Genomic DNA, 16,723 nt, shown 5'->3' with positions numbered 1-16,723 from the left:
TGCATAAGAAAAATATTAATATGTACAATTTATATTTAAACATCTGCCAACAACTCAATATGAACTCAACATTTCTTCACTAATAAGAAAAACATTAACATAACTCAACATGAAGTCTCAATTTTTTTTAACTGGGAAAACTACATATGCTCATCTGACAGACAAAGGATAAATATCTTCATCTGTAAAGAGTTCTTACAAATCCATATGGGAAAAAATGTACAAAGGACAGAATCACACATTTAAAAAAAAATAATAAACCAGGGCTCCTTGAAAAATGGGCGATTCCTGGTTTGGTCATGAAATGCACAAGTTGAATCCTAAACATCTTGTCACTCTGGAAAACAGGAAGCTACAAAGTGTAATGGAGTCACATTGAGGTGACAATTTGAGCATCAAAAAAAATAATAACTGCGATGTACTGAACACATTAGATATTTTTAAATACATGAGTTCATAATAATACCAAAAAACAAAAAGTAAAACTCATAGTCATCTTTGGAAGATGCCAGAAAATTAACACATTATTTTGAAACTGGTTTTTAAAAATGGTGGGGTGGAGAATCAGGCATTTATTCTGCCTTTTGTAAGTAAAACATACCTCAGAGTAACCAAAGAGTTGAGAAGAGGATATTTGCCTTGGCAGACAGAGCCCAGGTAACGAAGAGGAAGGAAAAGGCAGTCCTAATGAGTTCATGGATGTCCGTAGTGACTAGCCAGGGATGCCAATATCACACAGAGTGAGACAATAGAATGATGTATCTCTTGATAGATGAATTCAATACCACCAATGAAGCAAACTTATCCAAAACTAGATACGGAATCCTAACAGGCCACTAGATCTGATTACTGGAATTCCAGAGTGTTAAATGATTCCAACTCCAGAACTCAGCCATGGAAAACTAACCCACTGTACAGCAAAGACAAATTACAAGGACACAGAGAGGGCTGCAGGGGAAACTAGAGTTAAAATAGATAGGAAAGGTTTCGACCATTCTAAGGGTACATGAGTCTTCTTAGAATTCTAACTAGACAACTGTTTTTATTTTTTATTTTTCTATTTTAATTTTTTTTAATTTTTTTTATTTTTTCAGTGTTCCAAGATTCATTGTTTATACACCACACCCAGTACTCCTTGCAATAGGTACCCTCCTTAATACCTACCACCAGGCTCACCCATCTCCTCACCCCTCTCCCCTCCAAAACCCTCAGTTTGTTTCTCAGAGCCCATAGTCTCTCACAGTTCATCTCCCCCTCTGATTTCCCCCAATTCATTTCTCCTTTCCTTTTCCCAATGTCCTGCATGTTATTCCTTATGCTCCACAAGTAAGTGAAAGCATATGATAATTGACTTTCTCTGCTTGACTTATTTCACTCAGCATAATCTCCTCCAGATCCGTCCATGTCCATGTTGATACCAAAGTTTGGGTATTCATCCTTTCTGATGGAGGCATAATATTCCATTGTATATGTGGACCACATCTTCTTTATCCATTCATCTGTTGAAAGGCATCTTGGCTCTTTCCACAGTTTGGGGATTGTGGCCATTGCTGCTATGAACATTGGGGTGCATATGGCCCTTCTTTTCACTACATAGTATCTTTGGGGTAAATACCCAGTAGTGCAATTGCAGGGTCACAGGGTAGCTCTATTTTTAATTTCTTAAGGAATCTCCACACTGTTTTCCAAAGTGGCTGCACCAACTTGCATTCCCACCAATAGTGTAAGAGGGTTCCCCTTTCTCCACATCCTCTCCAACACTTGTTTCTTATCATGTTAATTTTGGCCATTCTAACTGGTGTAAGTTAACTGTTTTAAAGAAGATACTTTTTTTTTAAAGTTTTTTTTATGTATTTGACAGAGAGAGATCACAAGTAGGCAGAGAGGCAGGCAGAGAGAGAGGAGGAAGCAGGCTCCCTGTGGAGCAGAGAGCCCGACGCGGGGCTCGATCTCAGGACCCTGAGATCATGACCCGAGCCGAAGGCAGCGGCTTAATCCACTGAGCCACCCAGGCGCCCCTTAAAGAAGATATTTAGGGAAGTTTGAACATAACTAATTATTAAGAGATATTAATTAAAAATTATTCTTAGGGACCCCTGGGTGGTTCAGTCAGTTACGTGTCCAGCTCTTGATTTTGGCTCAGGTCATGATCTCAGAGTTGTGAGATAGAGACCCTGAATCAGGCTCTGAAACTGGGCATGGGGCCTGCTTAGGATTCTCTCTTTCCCTGTCACTCAGCTCCTCCCCCACCTTGGCTTGTTTTCTCTCTCTTTCTCTCTCTCTCTCTTTAAAAAAGAAGCATTCTTAATTGTTAGGTTAATGGTGTTGTGGTTATACTTTAATTCTTACAGATTTGTTTCAAAATAATTGGCTATGAATTAATCATTGTTAAAGCTAGGTCCATGGGATTTCATGATACAAGTTTAAGGTTGGGTTTTTGTGAGGTTTTTTTTACAGTGAACTTCACTAATAAGCAAAACATTAATTTTCCCATCTGCTATATTAACAAAACATTGTTTTAATCATATCTAGTGTTGGTTGCAGAGTTAAAATCTTCAGTCACAGTGGCTGGGAATAACTGATAAACATTTTATAGAGAGCAAATTTATAACTTTTATCAGCAAAGCATGGGTAATCTTTGATTTATTCAGTCCACCTTTAAGACTTTGCTCCAAGGAAATAATCAGAAGTGAGAAAAGATGTAATGTATAGCTAACATTTATTGAAGTTTTATTTTGTGCCAGGCACTGACTCACTTAATCTGCATAATAACCATTTGGATTCCATATTTTTTTAAAAAATATTTTATTTATGTATTTGACAGACAGAGATCAGAAGTAGGCAGAGGCAGGCAGAGAGAGAGGAGGAAGCAGGCTCCCTGCTGAGCAGATAGCCGGATGCGAGGCTTGATCCCAGGACCCTGGGATCAGACCTGAGCCGAAGGCAGAGGCTTTAACCCACTGAGCCACCAAGGCGCCCCTATATATTATTTTTTAAAGATTTATTTTATTTATTTGAGAGAGAGCTCATGCGTGCACGCTTGAGCAGAGGGGCGAGGGAGGATGAGAGAGGGAGAAATGCAGTGATCATGGCTGGCTCTGCCCCAAGCATTGGCTGGAATTCAGTCCCTCGGGTGGTCACTGCTGCACCGCCCTGGGCACTCTCTTGCTCAGCGTGTCCTGAGAGATCCCTAGGGTTCCAGATCCCACTCTAGGCACAGCTGCCCCTATTCACCCCACTCCCACCCACATCGCCAGGGAGCTCCTCCGCTGCCCCCAACTGGCTCGCAGAGGTCCCTGCTGGGCTGAGGGCAGGGTGCCCTGTGTGTCCACGGATCTTACAACCACTGGGCCCACTCCCTTCTCTCTTCATCCCAAGGGTGGAGCAGAATCTTGCTTTAATTCCCCATGACCTTTCAGGCCTCAGATTACAACTAATAGCAAGTCTCTGCAGGTTCAAAGATAACAGGGCGTGATTTAAAACCACGATCACATACAAGCCAGGCTCTTCACACCTCTTCCCACCTCCTTCCACCTCTTCCCACCTCCTTCCACCTTACTGCCTACCCCTCCTCTTCCTTCAGGAGGCCCACCAGCATCTTTGCTCCCTTTGAAGTCACAGACCACAATTCAACTCCATTGAAAGAAGAAGGATTCACCCGCCCCAGGCAGGGCCTCACCTGGTGTCCTATTCTGAAATCTGTCAGGGCTGGCCCAGATGGTGGAAGGTGGGAAAATCGTTCCCATCAGGGTAAATTCCACTTTATTCCTATCCTCCAGGATAGGGCCTGCCTCCTGCCCCCAGGGTCACAGCAGGACAATGACCTAAGAACTCAATTAACCAACAGCCCTACCTCCTGATGTTTGGAGTATTTAATTCCAAGCCACACGTGGGATGCGGTCTGGGAATATTGCGTCTCTGTTGAAAAGTGGGTAACTCTGTCGTACTCATTTTCACACTCTCTCCTTCACTGGGGGGTTAAAGTTGAACTGGAACATCTTTTCTAGAGACCCAAGGCCAGTGCTCCAGACCATCTGTGACACTGGGCTTGAACAGGAGGAGACCCACACTGTGTCCCCTCCCATCCCCACCCCTGCCCCAGGCAAGTAGGTGCCTGAAGAGAAACAGGTCCACCCAAACAGCTCCAAAGCAGCACAGCAAACGAAATATCAGCCAGGTCCTCGTGCCCTGAGGGACTCTCTCACTGCCCCCTCCACTCCCCCGCCCCCCAAAAGAGCTTCCTCAGGGTGGAGCGGCACCCACCCCGCTTAAGGGTACGCTTAAGGTAAGGTTACAGTAATCTTTCTGCACAGAAAGTCAGGTGATCTTATCTCTAACTTGCCCTCCTCAGGGGGCCTAGGACACTCACAGCCAGGTTGAAGTTTGCAATGACCTGGACTGACAGTTGAGATGCAATTCCTAACCCCCCCACCCCCACCACCTTGCTGAACACCTGCTCCCAACCCTCTCCTCTGCTTATAGTCCCGGAGTCCACAGCGCTCTTGACCCTGACAACTGGACACCTCACGCCCTCCGCACTTCCTGTTCTGTGCTCAGATGTCTCCCACCTTCACCATGACCTCATGACATAACATTTTAACATACTTTATTTTTTAAGGACCTCTATGGCACAGAAAACAATGGACTGTAACCTCTGGTTCTTAATATACTCCAAACATAGCCTTCTTTATTTAGTTTGCCAATTATTTGGATAATGTAACAGGATAAAGCCTTGACATCATGGTCTAAAAGATTCCTCACCACCCCAACCCTTTCTTCTGGACCCTTACACCCAGGTTAGTCCTTACCCTAAAACCTATGCTCATCCTTTCTTTGCTTTTCTTTGGGCATGGATTTATGACATATATATACAATCCTTCCCGTGAATACACTAAAATTCATTTGTTCATCTACTCTCTGGATGAGGGGAATTTCCATTGCTTCTGGGGTTTTGCTGTTTTTGACAGTGCTGCTATGAACATTTTTGTATCTATCTGCTAGAGCATGTGTGGGAGAATTCCTACACGCGCCAAGTGTGGAGTTAAGTCTCGTGGAAGTAAAGGAAGATCAACAAGAACAAAGGTTATTTATTCAGAGCTCACTACAGCAAAGGGATTCTGGCTTGCATTTTGGCAGAGGCTTTCAGGTGGAAAAGGAGAGGCTCCCAGTGTGCCCTGATGGGAGCCTGTGACCAGAGGAAGGTGGAGGCAGGCTAACTAGCAGCAGGGCCTCCTATGTGACTGGTTGAAGCGGGGCATATCTGGCTCTCTCTAGTTGGTCCTAAGTTGCAAGCAGGGACAGAAATCTGGGAAGCTGCCAGTGACTGATCAGGTCCTGACCAGCTGGGGCCGATTATTACAGGATTTATCACTTGACTTCCTGGATTGTTTGCTGGAGATAATGATCAGGTTTCTGGAAATCTGACCTGCAGGTAGAAGATGGGCTGCCTGCGCAACTTGCTTAGATAAAGGCTGGTTTCCTGCCTGATTGCTGCTGATTATAGGTGAGAGTTCTGTTTTTGTATAAGGTTCAGTCATTGACCATTTGTATGTTCAGTCTTTGGTCTCTAACATACCATATGATATACTCATTTCCTTAGTGTTACTATCTCTCTCCCACGACTAGGATGTTAGGTCTATGAGAATAGACCTTTTTTTTTTTTAAGATTTTATTTATTTATTTGACAGACAGAGGTCCCAAGTAGGCAGAGAGGCAGGCAGAGAGAGAGGAGGAAGCAGGCTCCCTGCTGAGCAGAGAGCCTGATGCGGGTCTCCATCCCAGGACCCTGAGATCATGACCTGAGCCAAAGACAGAGGCTTTAACCCCCTGAGCCACCCAGACACCCTGAAAATGAGACCTTTTATATGTCTTGTTCACTGATGTACTCTTAGTGCCTAGAACAGTGTCTAACACACTGTAGTTACTCTCTATGCATTTGTAAAATAGTGTATCTATAAAAAATACCATGCTGCTGGTCCCCATGTCTTATTTCCCTGTTATCCTAAGAAGTAAACATGTATCACTCAGACCTAATCTCCTGCCGTTAGTGCAGGAATGCTCCCAGCCCTGAATTATTTTCCTCTGTCCCACCATGCCCAGGAGTGTCTGTCCGAGTTGGTGGTCCCCAGCGGTATGATGAAGCAAATTCATCTATTTCATACTATTTTCTCGTTCCTTTGATGTACACATTAATGTGAAGGCTGGCAAGTGGTAATAAGTAATGCTCCTCCCAGCAGGCAGTATCACCCACCATCCTCTGGGTGTTTGTGAATATAGACTTGCACCAGGCAGGAGGTACCCATTTCTGCTTGAGTCATGTTAACCCCGGCAGGGTGTCTGCAGAAGCGTCCCAGACACTGGAATTTGGTGTGTGCTTTTCCCTTGATCCCTATGCTGGGGTCTCCCCCTGTTCTGTTGAGGGCGATGTTCTGAAGCAGTTGCTGTCCTTGAGTACTTCCTGCATGAAAGAGAGAGAGAGGACCCGAGATCTTGTGGGCTGCCTGAAATATTGAGCTGTGCCCTTCTGCCCCTGTCTCCGTCCCTTGCTTTCCACAAGAAACAGATTAAGTAGAAAAGTCTAAAGCGTCATTTCTATGAAAGGGTACTGCATTCTGAATGTGGGCTTATCAATTACATACACTGTGTGTAGTTTCGCCTTCAAGGGACACTGAGACATGTGGTCTGAAGACAACCCATTGCGGCATTTTAAAGATTTTATTTATGTAGAGAAAAAGAAAGAATGAGTGGAGGGAGGGGCAAAGGGGGAGAGAGAGAGGGAAGGAATCCTCAAGCGGACTCCCTGCTGAGCCCCACGTGGGGCTGGACCTCATGATTCTGAGATCCTGACCTGAGCAGAAATCAGGAGTCAGATGCTTAACCCGCTGAGCCATCCAGGTGTCCTCTCTCATTGTGACATTTTAATTTTTCAATTCTTATAGTATATTTTGATATGACAGAATATAGTCTAAGTAAAGAAAGTATTTGGGTAACTCACAGTATTTACTAATAGATTTATTCTCTTGTGATCACACTAGTATTTTGTGACCACAACCTGACAAAGACAGTTAACTAGCCCTGGTGATGGAATAAAAATTCTCATTAATATGCAGTCAGATTTTATGTTGTTAATAGGACCAGACAGAAATAACTAAAACCTAAATAAGTATGCATTGCTTTAGGTGTTGAATTTCCCCTGACTGTAGACACTGAGAGCAAAATCTTTGAGAAAAGTGGAATCCAGAGGTGGAGAGAGAATATTGATACAGTGTTGCCAGAATCTTTTGCTGGCTTGCACAGGAGGATACTTGAAGCCACCAAATTATGACCATCCTATGAAAACCTATTAATGACAGATTACCCATTACTTACTCCGCATCTATCCCAAACACACCAGGGATCTTACTTTGATGGGTGTAATCACATCCTCGGATGAGACACTGTCGAGTAAGGACAAGAGAGGAGACATTGGTGAGACTTTGAATGTCAGTTTTATGTGGTTTATTGGGAAAATCATTGTCTTAGGTTTACAGAAACAGAAACTAGCAAAGATTTGGGATACAGAAGCCACAAGAAGAGGAGGAAAGGAGTAGAAACACACATTTCAGCGCTCACATTTCAAGAAAGGATAGCATTAACAATCATCACTCTATTTTGTTGGGCTCACACTTCGGCGATGGATGGGGGATTGTGTTAGTGTTTTCCATTTAGAGGCAGGATCTCAGGGACCAGGTGATCTGTATTAAACTCCTTAGCCTGATAACCAGTGTCATGTCACCCTTGGTGACATTCAAATCCGGGAGGACTGTCAAGAAGAAAGAAAATCTTATTAATGGGACAGTTACCTGCAGCATCTTCCCAGAAGCCAGCCGGCCGCCTAGCAGCAGCACTGCTTCTTGCAGCAGCACTTCTGCTGGCAACAGCACTTCTGCTGGCAACAGCCCTTCCCACAGGCGCAGCCACATGAGCCACAGCCACACGACCTGCAGCCACATGAGCCACAGGAGCGGCGGCAGCAGCAGACCACGGGGGTACTGCAGCAGCCCCCGCAGCAGCCGCAGCAGCAGGGGCAGCAGGCGGAGCAGCAGCCCACACGGTAGCATCTGCAGGTGGTGCAGCTGCCACAGCCGCCACCGCAGCCACCGCAGCCACCGCCGCAGCCACCGCCGCAGCCACCGCAGCCGCCACAACTTCCACAGCCACAGCAACCCATGGTGTCAGGAGAGTAAGGACTCAGGAGAGGTGAGGATGGAGACTCAGGAGGTGAGGAAGGTCTGATGCCGCCTTCTGCTGGGGGAGCCCCTTATATACCCAATCTGGGGGTAGGGACAGTGAGACACATGACCACTTCCCTGTGCTATTTAGTTCAGTCATCATGGGAAAAATCTCATAATCTATTAATTACTTCCCTTTTTGTGATGTTGGCTGGATTTATTAGGTTATTTGTTTATTTTTCTAAGTCAAATAAATGCCCTAAAAATTCCAGCAAGGGCTCCTGGGAGCCATGGAAAAGGGGATGCTGTCAACAACCATGTACATGCTAAGAAAACCCACGCAGCACAACATCCTGGGGCTGAACCAATGGGCTGACGCGCAACGACAATGAACATCGGGAAGGGGGCTTTTTCCGTGCCCAGCCCAGAAGTCCTCTTACCGAAGACTGGAGAAATAAAAGGAGCATCAGGCTGAATGTCCTTGCCGACTGCAGAATCAACCTTGCTACCTTCATCAGAGATGTTTACCGAAGAATGAAAGTCTCACTCCCTGCTGCACAGCTGTCCAGCCGGCCACGGTGTACTGCTGTGTAGTACCTTTCACCTTAGGAGGCTGCTCAGAAAGCACAAGTAAATATTTGCAACGGCTCCTCTTTTATGATTCCTATTGCATTTAAAATACAAAAACATTTCCTAATTACAACAAAACATGAATCTGAGTGCTTGGGATATCAACTGCAGTCTAAGAAGAAATTACCTGAAAAATGGTATGCCCGCAATGGCAGGCAGATGAAGAGAAAATTTTAACTATGTGCATCTCTTTTTAAATTCATATTCAGGGTATATTTGAAAGCTACTGACATGACCCATTTTGCCTGTTTCCTGTGGTCTCCTATGAGTGACCATACACTCAGCCTTAGATCCTGTTCTAAAACATGCACCAAATAATGGCACAAAACGGTCTATCATGGAACCTCCCAGCACAGAACATCATCCATGCCAGGGGCTGAATGCTTCTTCATTATTGAGAAGTATTTTTTTTGGGGTGAGTCTCAGGTGACTATATTGCTTTGAAATAATAGCTGAGAAAATTCTTTGGAAAATACTTTGGGAAGATAAAGCAGTGGTAAGGGTTCTTAACCTTGGTGGCACTGACATTTTGAGCCAGACAGCTCCTTGTCGTGGGGAGTGTCCTATGTATTCTAGGATACTGAGCAGCATTCCTGGCCTCTGACTAATTATGGCAAACTCTCACTCAGTGATGACAACCCAAATGTCTCCAAACATGGGCAAAATAGCCCCCTATTGAGATCCAGAGCACTACCAAAATGTAAGGGAAATATCCCGTATCCTAACACTTGGGCAAAGGAGGCAAGTTCAGAACTAGCCCTTGAAGTCCGCAAAAGGATTTTTTTTTAAATTTATTTATTTATTTTTTCAGCGTAACAGTTTTCATTGTTTTTGCACAACACCCAGTGCTCCATGCAATACGTGCCCTCCCTATTACCCACCACCTGGTTCCCCCAACCTCCCACCCCTGACCCTTCAAAACCCTCAGGTTGTTTTTCAGAGTCCATAGTCTCTCATGGTTCATCTCCCCTTCCAATTTCCCTCAACTCCCTTCTCCTCTCCATCTCCCCATGTTCTCCATGTTCTTTGTTATGCTCCACAAATAAGTGAAACCATATGATACTTGACTCTCTCTGCTTGACTTATTTCACTCAGCATAATCAGTCCCGTCCATGTTGCTACAAAAGTTGGGTATTCATCCTTTCTTTCTTTTTTTTTTTTTATAAACATATAATGTATTTTTATCCCCAGGGGTACAGGTCTGTGAATCGCCAGGTTTACACACTTCACAGCACTCACCATAGCACATACCCTCCCCAATGTCCATAACCCCCTCCCCCTCTCGCAACGCCACGCAAAAGGATTTTGTATGAAATTCTTCTCTCTTTTTAAATTTCTGAAGAGAACCCCCAGGACATATGATTCAGAAGGGGTGGAATATGTGGGGTGGCTGGTGAGTGAGGCCAGGGAGGGGCTCGCCCATGCCGACTGATCCCTGCCACAATACTGACAAGAGGCCAGAGCTCAAAAAATGTTTGTTGGATGGAGTCACTTGATTTGTGCTCTCATCACTTTCTTTTGTGTCAAATACCACAGGGAGGCAGGCGGTCAGTAGTAAGAAAAATCACAGGAAATGCTAGTGATGCCAACAAAATGAAATCCTAGCCCCTTTTAAAACATGAAGTAGAGCACAGCACAAAATCAAAACAAAACAAAAAGCCACATGAGTCTCTGCTGTTTTGCCTGTCAGCACAACCCAGCATTCTACCTTTCACCCCCATGGGAGGGGGAAAATGGAATACAGAGAAATGCAGGCTATGCTTGGTGATGTTTGAAAGGGGTGGGCAACTTGCTGAAGCGGCAGGCTTGCCTCTGACTCCTGGTTGCACAAACATGGCTGAAGAGACAGGAAGCCAGGCAAAGGGGCCTGGGGACAAAAACTTTGTATACTATGCTGTACCCCAGGGAGCTCAAAATGGTTTCCAAGAGACCTTGGTTGCAGGGAATAGAAAGGTAGTGATCCAAGAAATAGGAAAGAGGCCATAAAAACAGAGCTGGGAGAATGCCTGGACGAATCTGCCATCTTGGAACTTTGGCCTGAGGCTTATATCCCATGCCTCCTTCCCCCTCTGTTCCTGTTGCTAACACGCTGGGTAAGAAGGCCCCATCTTTTCCAAGATCTGCCACTCCGTCCTCCTCAGTGTCATTTTGGAAACCTTCAGTGTGATAAGATTTTTGGCCCAAATTCCTTTGCCTGATCACATCTGTCTTAGTTTGGGCTGCTTGAACACAATACCAAACACTGGGTGCCTTATAAACACTCACAGTTCTGGAGGCTGGAAATCCAAGAGCAGAATGCCCCCATGGTGGGTTTTGGTGAGAGCCCTCTTCATGGTTGCTGACTTCTCCATGTATCTCCACATCGTGGAAAAGAGGAGGTGAGAACTCTCTGGGGTCCCTGAGTAAGGGCACTAATCCCATTCACGAGGGCTCCACCCTCATGACCTGATTCCCTCCCAAAGGCCCCACCTCCTAATACCATCACAATGGGGGATAGGATTTCAGCTGATGCATTTTGAACTCACCTCCCACCAATGTCCCTTTCTCAGTTCACTTCTGTGTTCCTGATACAGGAATGAAAATATAAATAAAATATGACCCCAGACTTCAAGGAGCTCAGTCCGGTCAGGAACACAAAGTATGTAATATGGCAACATGACGGCAGAAAAAAGGAGTAGAAAAAGTGGCAAGAAAGGAGTGTGCAATGCTTTGTGGGAAATGATGACACAACATGTTTCAGGTGAGCTTTGGATAAGACCAGAAAGCTCTCAAAAGGCCACAGGTGAGGAAAATAGGAGTGGTGAGGTATCCTTCTTGAAATATAATTTTTTTTAATAACCAGTCATAGTATCTTTCTGAATATAAAAAAATCCAAGAAATTAAACTTAGTTGTGAAGGCCAAGGTCATGTGCCATTTCCTTAGGCTTTGCAACCTATGGTGACATTTGCAGAGGGAACTCAAGTGATCATGAAACGTGGGAGCTCCTTCAGAAGGGATGGGTGATTCACTGCAGGCATTTCTGCAGAGAAGCATAGCCTCGGAGGACCACTACTCTACCCAACATACGTTAAATATGACAGGAACTAGTTGTAATCCCTGCGAGTGATATTGAGTCTCAAAGTTATAGCCGAAAGGGAAAACAGAGCCTGGACATGTCAGCAGTAGGTTCTGAGAAAACAGAGCAGATCTTATAATTGAAGGGACATAGTTGTCCCTTTGTTATGCTCAGCCAAGGTGAAGCAGAGTTGAGCCTGAATCCTGGCTCAGACCCCAGATGTGACACTCAGCATGTACCTTGACCCCTCTGACCAGTGCTAATGGCATTTACCTCCTAGGACTGCGCAGACACTAACCACGATAAGGTACATGTGATTAGTTTCTTTCTTCTACGAAAACTAGAAATGGAAGCCACAGTGACAAAGTAAGGTTGCTACATTTATTGTGAACCTCAATATGTAATAGTCAAGATTTTACTGGGATTATTTTAGGCCTGGTGACACAAAGCTAGGCAGGGCATAAACTGTATACAGTTGACCCTTGAACAATGCAGGATTGGGTCACCAAACCACCCCCCCCCACACACACACACAGTTTAAACTATAACCTTTTACTTCCTGAAAACTTAACTACTAATAGCCTACTGTTGACTAGAAGCCTTACTGATAACATAAAACATCGACTCACCTGTTTTATATGTTATATATATTATATACTATGTTCTTACTTTAAATAAGCTAGAGAAAAGAAAACGCTGTTAAGAAAATCACAAGGCAGTGGCGTGCCTGCGTGGCTCAGATGGTTAGCCTCTGCCTTTGGTTGGGGTCACAAGCCCAGGGTCTTGGGATCAAGCCCCGCGTCGGACTCCCTGCTTGGCGGGGAGCCTGCTTCCCCCTCTCTCTCTGCCTGCTGCTCTGCCTACTTGTGAGCTCTCTCTGTGAGTCAAATAAATAAAAACCTTAAAAAAAAAAAGGAAAAAGGAAATCACAGAGCAGAGAAAATACATTTACACAACTGTACTGTATTTATAAAAAAAAAATGCACTTACAAGTGAAACCATGGAGTTCCAACCTGAGTTGTTCAAGTGTGCACTGCACGTTTTTCAAATTAAACGTGAATTATTTCAATGAGACATTCTGGAAAAGTTAAAACTGGAGACAGATTTGTAGAGAAACAGGGACAAATAGGCAGAACACGGCTCTGTGTGATACTATAATGGTGGCTACCTGTCATTATACATTTGCCAAAACTCAGGGAATTTATAACACCAAAAGCAAGCCGGAGAGAAAACAGTGGACTTCAGGAGATAACGACACATCGAGTTAGGTTCCTCCATTGTGACAACTGTCCCACTTGGGTGGGACACTGATGGTTGGGGGGAGGCTGCGTATGGGGACAGGGAGTATATGGGAAATCTCAGAACCTTCAGATCAGTTTTGCTGTGAGCCTAAAACTGGTCTAAAAAATATAGTCTACTTTACTCTGAAACTAATAATACATTATACGTTCATTAATTGGTTTAAATTTAAAAAAAGATTCCGTGGGGTGTGTGTGTGTGTGTGTGTGTGTGTATTTATACACACACACATATATAGTCTACTTTAAAAAAAATAGACATGACTTAACCTAAACGAAGGAAACTGAGGCACGGAGGGACCATGGTTTTCCTGGGCCTTGGAGCCAACTTGGCTCCACCCACTACCCCATGAGCACAGAACACAGGGAGATGTGAGCTGGTGCGGGAAGCTCTTTTTAAATTACAGCATCACAAGCCCTCCAGCCCCAGAACAATCCCTTTCCAAGTGACCTTCCCATCTTTTGACCCATGAGTCAAGGACCAAGTGAATCTGAAAATCAATGAGAAAACTTCTGGATGTTGTAGCCTGAGAACTTTATGACACGTAAAAAGAAGCAAACGGGAACTTTGCTTCCCTAAGGGAGATCCCACCTTCTCTGACATTCAGCAAAGACTACCTGCGAGCAGAGAAAGGTTCTCCTGTAACCCAGGGAAAGACGATCACTTGGCTAAGAGACCCTGATGCTCCCAGAATGCATGAGCTTTCATCCCGGGAGACTCCTGTGCCGGTCATCCTTGCACTTGAAGACTGCTCGACGCAAACTAGATTAAACATTTCAGAAATATGTTGTTTATTAAAAGCACAACTGGAGGAAGAAGTAAATGCTAAAACAATTCTGTGAAGTCAGAGGTGCTCAATGAGGAAATACATTCAGGGTCTTGTGAAATTCAGCCAAGGAAGCTGGTGCAAACTTCCACAAGGAAGTGGCCACATGCCCGGGGTTGGGCCCAGAAGCAGGTATATAAGGGTCCGTGAAGCACAGGGCACCAGACCTCCCTCACCTCCTGAGTCTCCATCCTCACCTCTCCTGAGTCCTTACTTTCCTGACACCATGGGGTGTTGTGGCTGTGGAAGTTGTGGCGGCTGCGGTGGCTGCGGCGGTGGCTGCGGTGGCTGCGGTGGCGGCTGTGGCAGCTGCACCACCTGCAGATGCTACCGCGTGGGCTGCTGCTCCGCCTGCTGCCCCTGCTGCTGCGGCTGCTGCGGGGGCTGCTGCAGTACCCCCGTGGTCTGCTGCTGCCGCCGCTCCTGTGGCTCGTGTGGCTGCGGGTCGTGTGGCTGCGGCTGTGGGAAGGGTTGTTGCCAGCAGAAGGGCTGTTGCCAGCAGAAGTGCTGCTGCAAGAAGCAGTGCTGCTGCTAGGCGGCCAGTCAGCTCTATGTCTAGCGTGGGCGATGTCTGGGGCTTTGCTCACGGCGTTTGGTAAGACCTTCCTCCATCCCTCCTGCCTGCTTGCTGCTGTCCTATTACTTTGATGTCTTAGAGCTGCTCATTCTGTCCTTGTGCTCTGAGTTTTAGGGCTGATTCTTCCCCTTCAGTGTGCTAGCATGGTGACACCAATTTCTTCTCCCTGTATTTTCCAGAAGGTAACCTCCAGCAGGTAACTATTCTCTGTCATCTTTGAAATCTTGTCTCCATCTGGAAGCAAGATAAAGGAACAGTGTATATCATCAGCCTTAGGGAGTGGGAACACGGGCACCCAGGTCAAACATCTATTTATATTATAAGCTTGATAAAAGAAAATCATGATAGTTCATATTTCATTTTCTTCAAAAAATTATTTATGATGAGCATTTCTATTGTACATTTGCTAACTTCTTTCCATTTCTATGTCTCTGTAAAAAAAAGTAATTCTTAATAAAAAAAAATTGTTCACATTATTCTAATGTGTCTCTCTGTTGTATAAGATGTGTACCCTCCCATGACTGAGGTCAATGGAGCAGGAGACAAATGGTGATATTTAAAGACTTGGGGTAGGCTTCAGTTCATGGGTGATTGGTCCTATACTGTGCTATAATGGGTTTTACAGTAAAGATAGAAATCGGGGGTGGGGCAGGTAGAACCCCAACTTTCGGTTGTTGTGTCATTGAGGGAAATTCCTGGCTCTCTTACACGTCTTCCTGATATCTGTGTCTGCAGCTGAATTCTGGTTGTAAGTGTTGGACCACCCCACATTGCAGATCGCGTTTCACTCCATTGCTCTGTACATTTCACTCACTCATTCATTCACTCAGCAGGTATGTACGTGCTGTGTGTTAGGTATGAAGCCAAGCACCAGGGATCTAAAGAAGAACAAGCCTTTGAAGTTGATGTCTGAGAGGGAGAGGAAGAGTCAATTACAAAACAGCATCCTATGTCAGGCTCCTTTGATCACCCTTTCTCCACTCCTTGTCAATGATTCAAATAGATTTTAGTGTACATCACTGTACAGCTGAGTACCACCATAAAAGACATTCACCATAAGCGACACTTAATTCATTTGTTGGGTAAGATGACCAAGTGAGTGGTTGACATTTTCCACAGAGCTTTTTTCCCTGTCTCCCATTGCATTTGACATGAGCACCCATCCTCCCTAATAAACTTTTATTCTCTTCCTAGTGACTCCCTCTCATCCTCTGTGTGTTTGCTCACCATGGACACCCCAGTGCATGATGCTATTCCTCTCCTCCATTTTCTACATCCTCATCTGATCTCTACTCTGTCTTCTTTTTTTCTTTTCCATAGCACCTAACACTTTCTAACATACCATAAAATGCAGGAATTTATCATGTTGACCCACGGTATCCCCTCTGTCTCATCCCATACACAAATGTACATTCTGCAAAGTAAAGATTTCTCACTCTTTTGTTCATTGAAAATATTTCAAGCACCTTGAACAGCATCTGGCACATAATATACATCCAATAAATTGCTGCTTTTTAAAAAGATTTTATTTATTTATTCATTTGAGAGAAGAGAGAGAGAGAGAGAGCATGGTCGGGAGCCAATGGGGAAGGGCAGAAGGGACAAACAGGCTCTCTGCTCAGCAGAGAGCTTAGGGCTTAGGGCTTGATCCTATGATCCCAACATCTTGACCTCAGCCAAAGGCAGACACTTAATTGACTGAGCCACCCAGGTGCCCATAAATAGTTTCTTTTTTTTTTTTTTTTTAGATTTTATTTATTTATTTGGCAGAGATCACAAGTAGGCAGAGGGAAAGGCGGGGGCAGGGCGGGGGAGCAAGCTTCCTGTTGAGCAGAGAGCCCGATGCAGGGCTCAATCCCAGGACCCTGGGATCATGACCTGAGCCGAAGGCAAAGGCTTAACCCACTGAGCCACCCAGGCGCCCCCATAAATAGCTTCTTAATGAATAAATGATTTTGTAAACTTTTTTTTATTATTATGAAACATGCCAAATATAAACAGAAGTGGAGAATATAGTACAACAGCTTCTTAGGAACCATCACCCAAGTTAACAATTATCAACATTAAGAGTCTCTTATCATCTATGACCTCATCTATACCCCTCCCACCAGTGGCTAATACATAA

The sequence above is a fragment of the Meles meles genome, chromosome 9 (genome assembly GCF_922984935.1).
Source record: "Meles meles chromosome 9, mMelMel3.1 paternal haplotype, whole genome shotgun sequence".
Lineage (NCBI taxonomy): Eukaryota > Metazoa > Chordata > Mammalia > Carnivora > Mustelidae > Meles > Meles meles.
Note: the sequence above shows the minus strand (reverse complement) of the source record.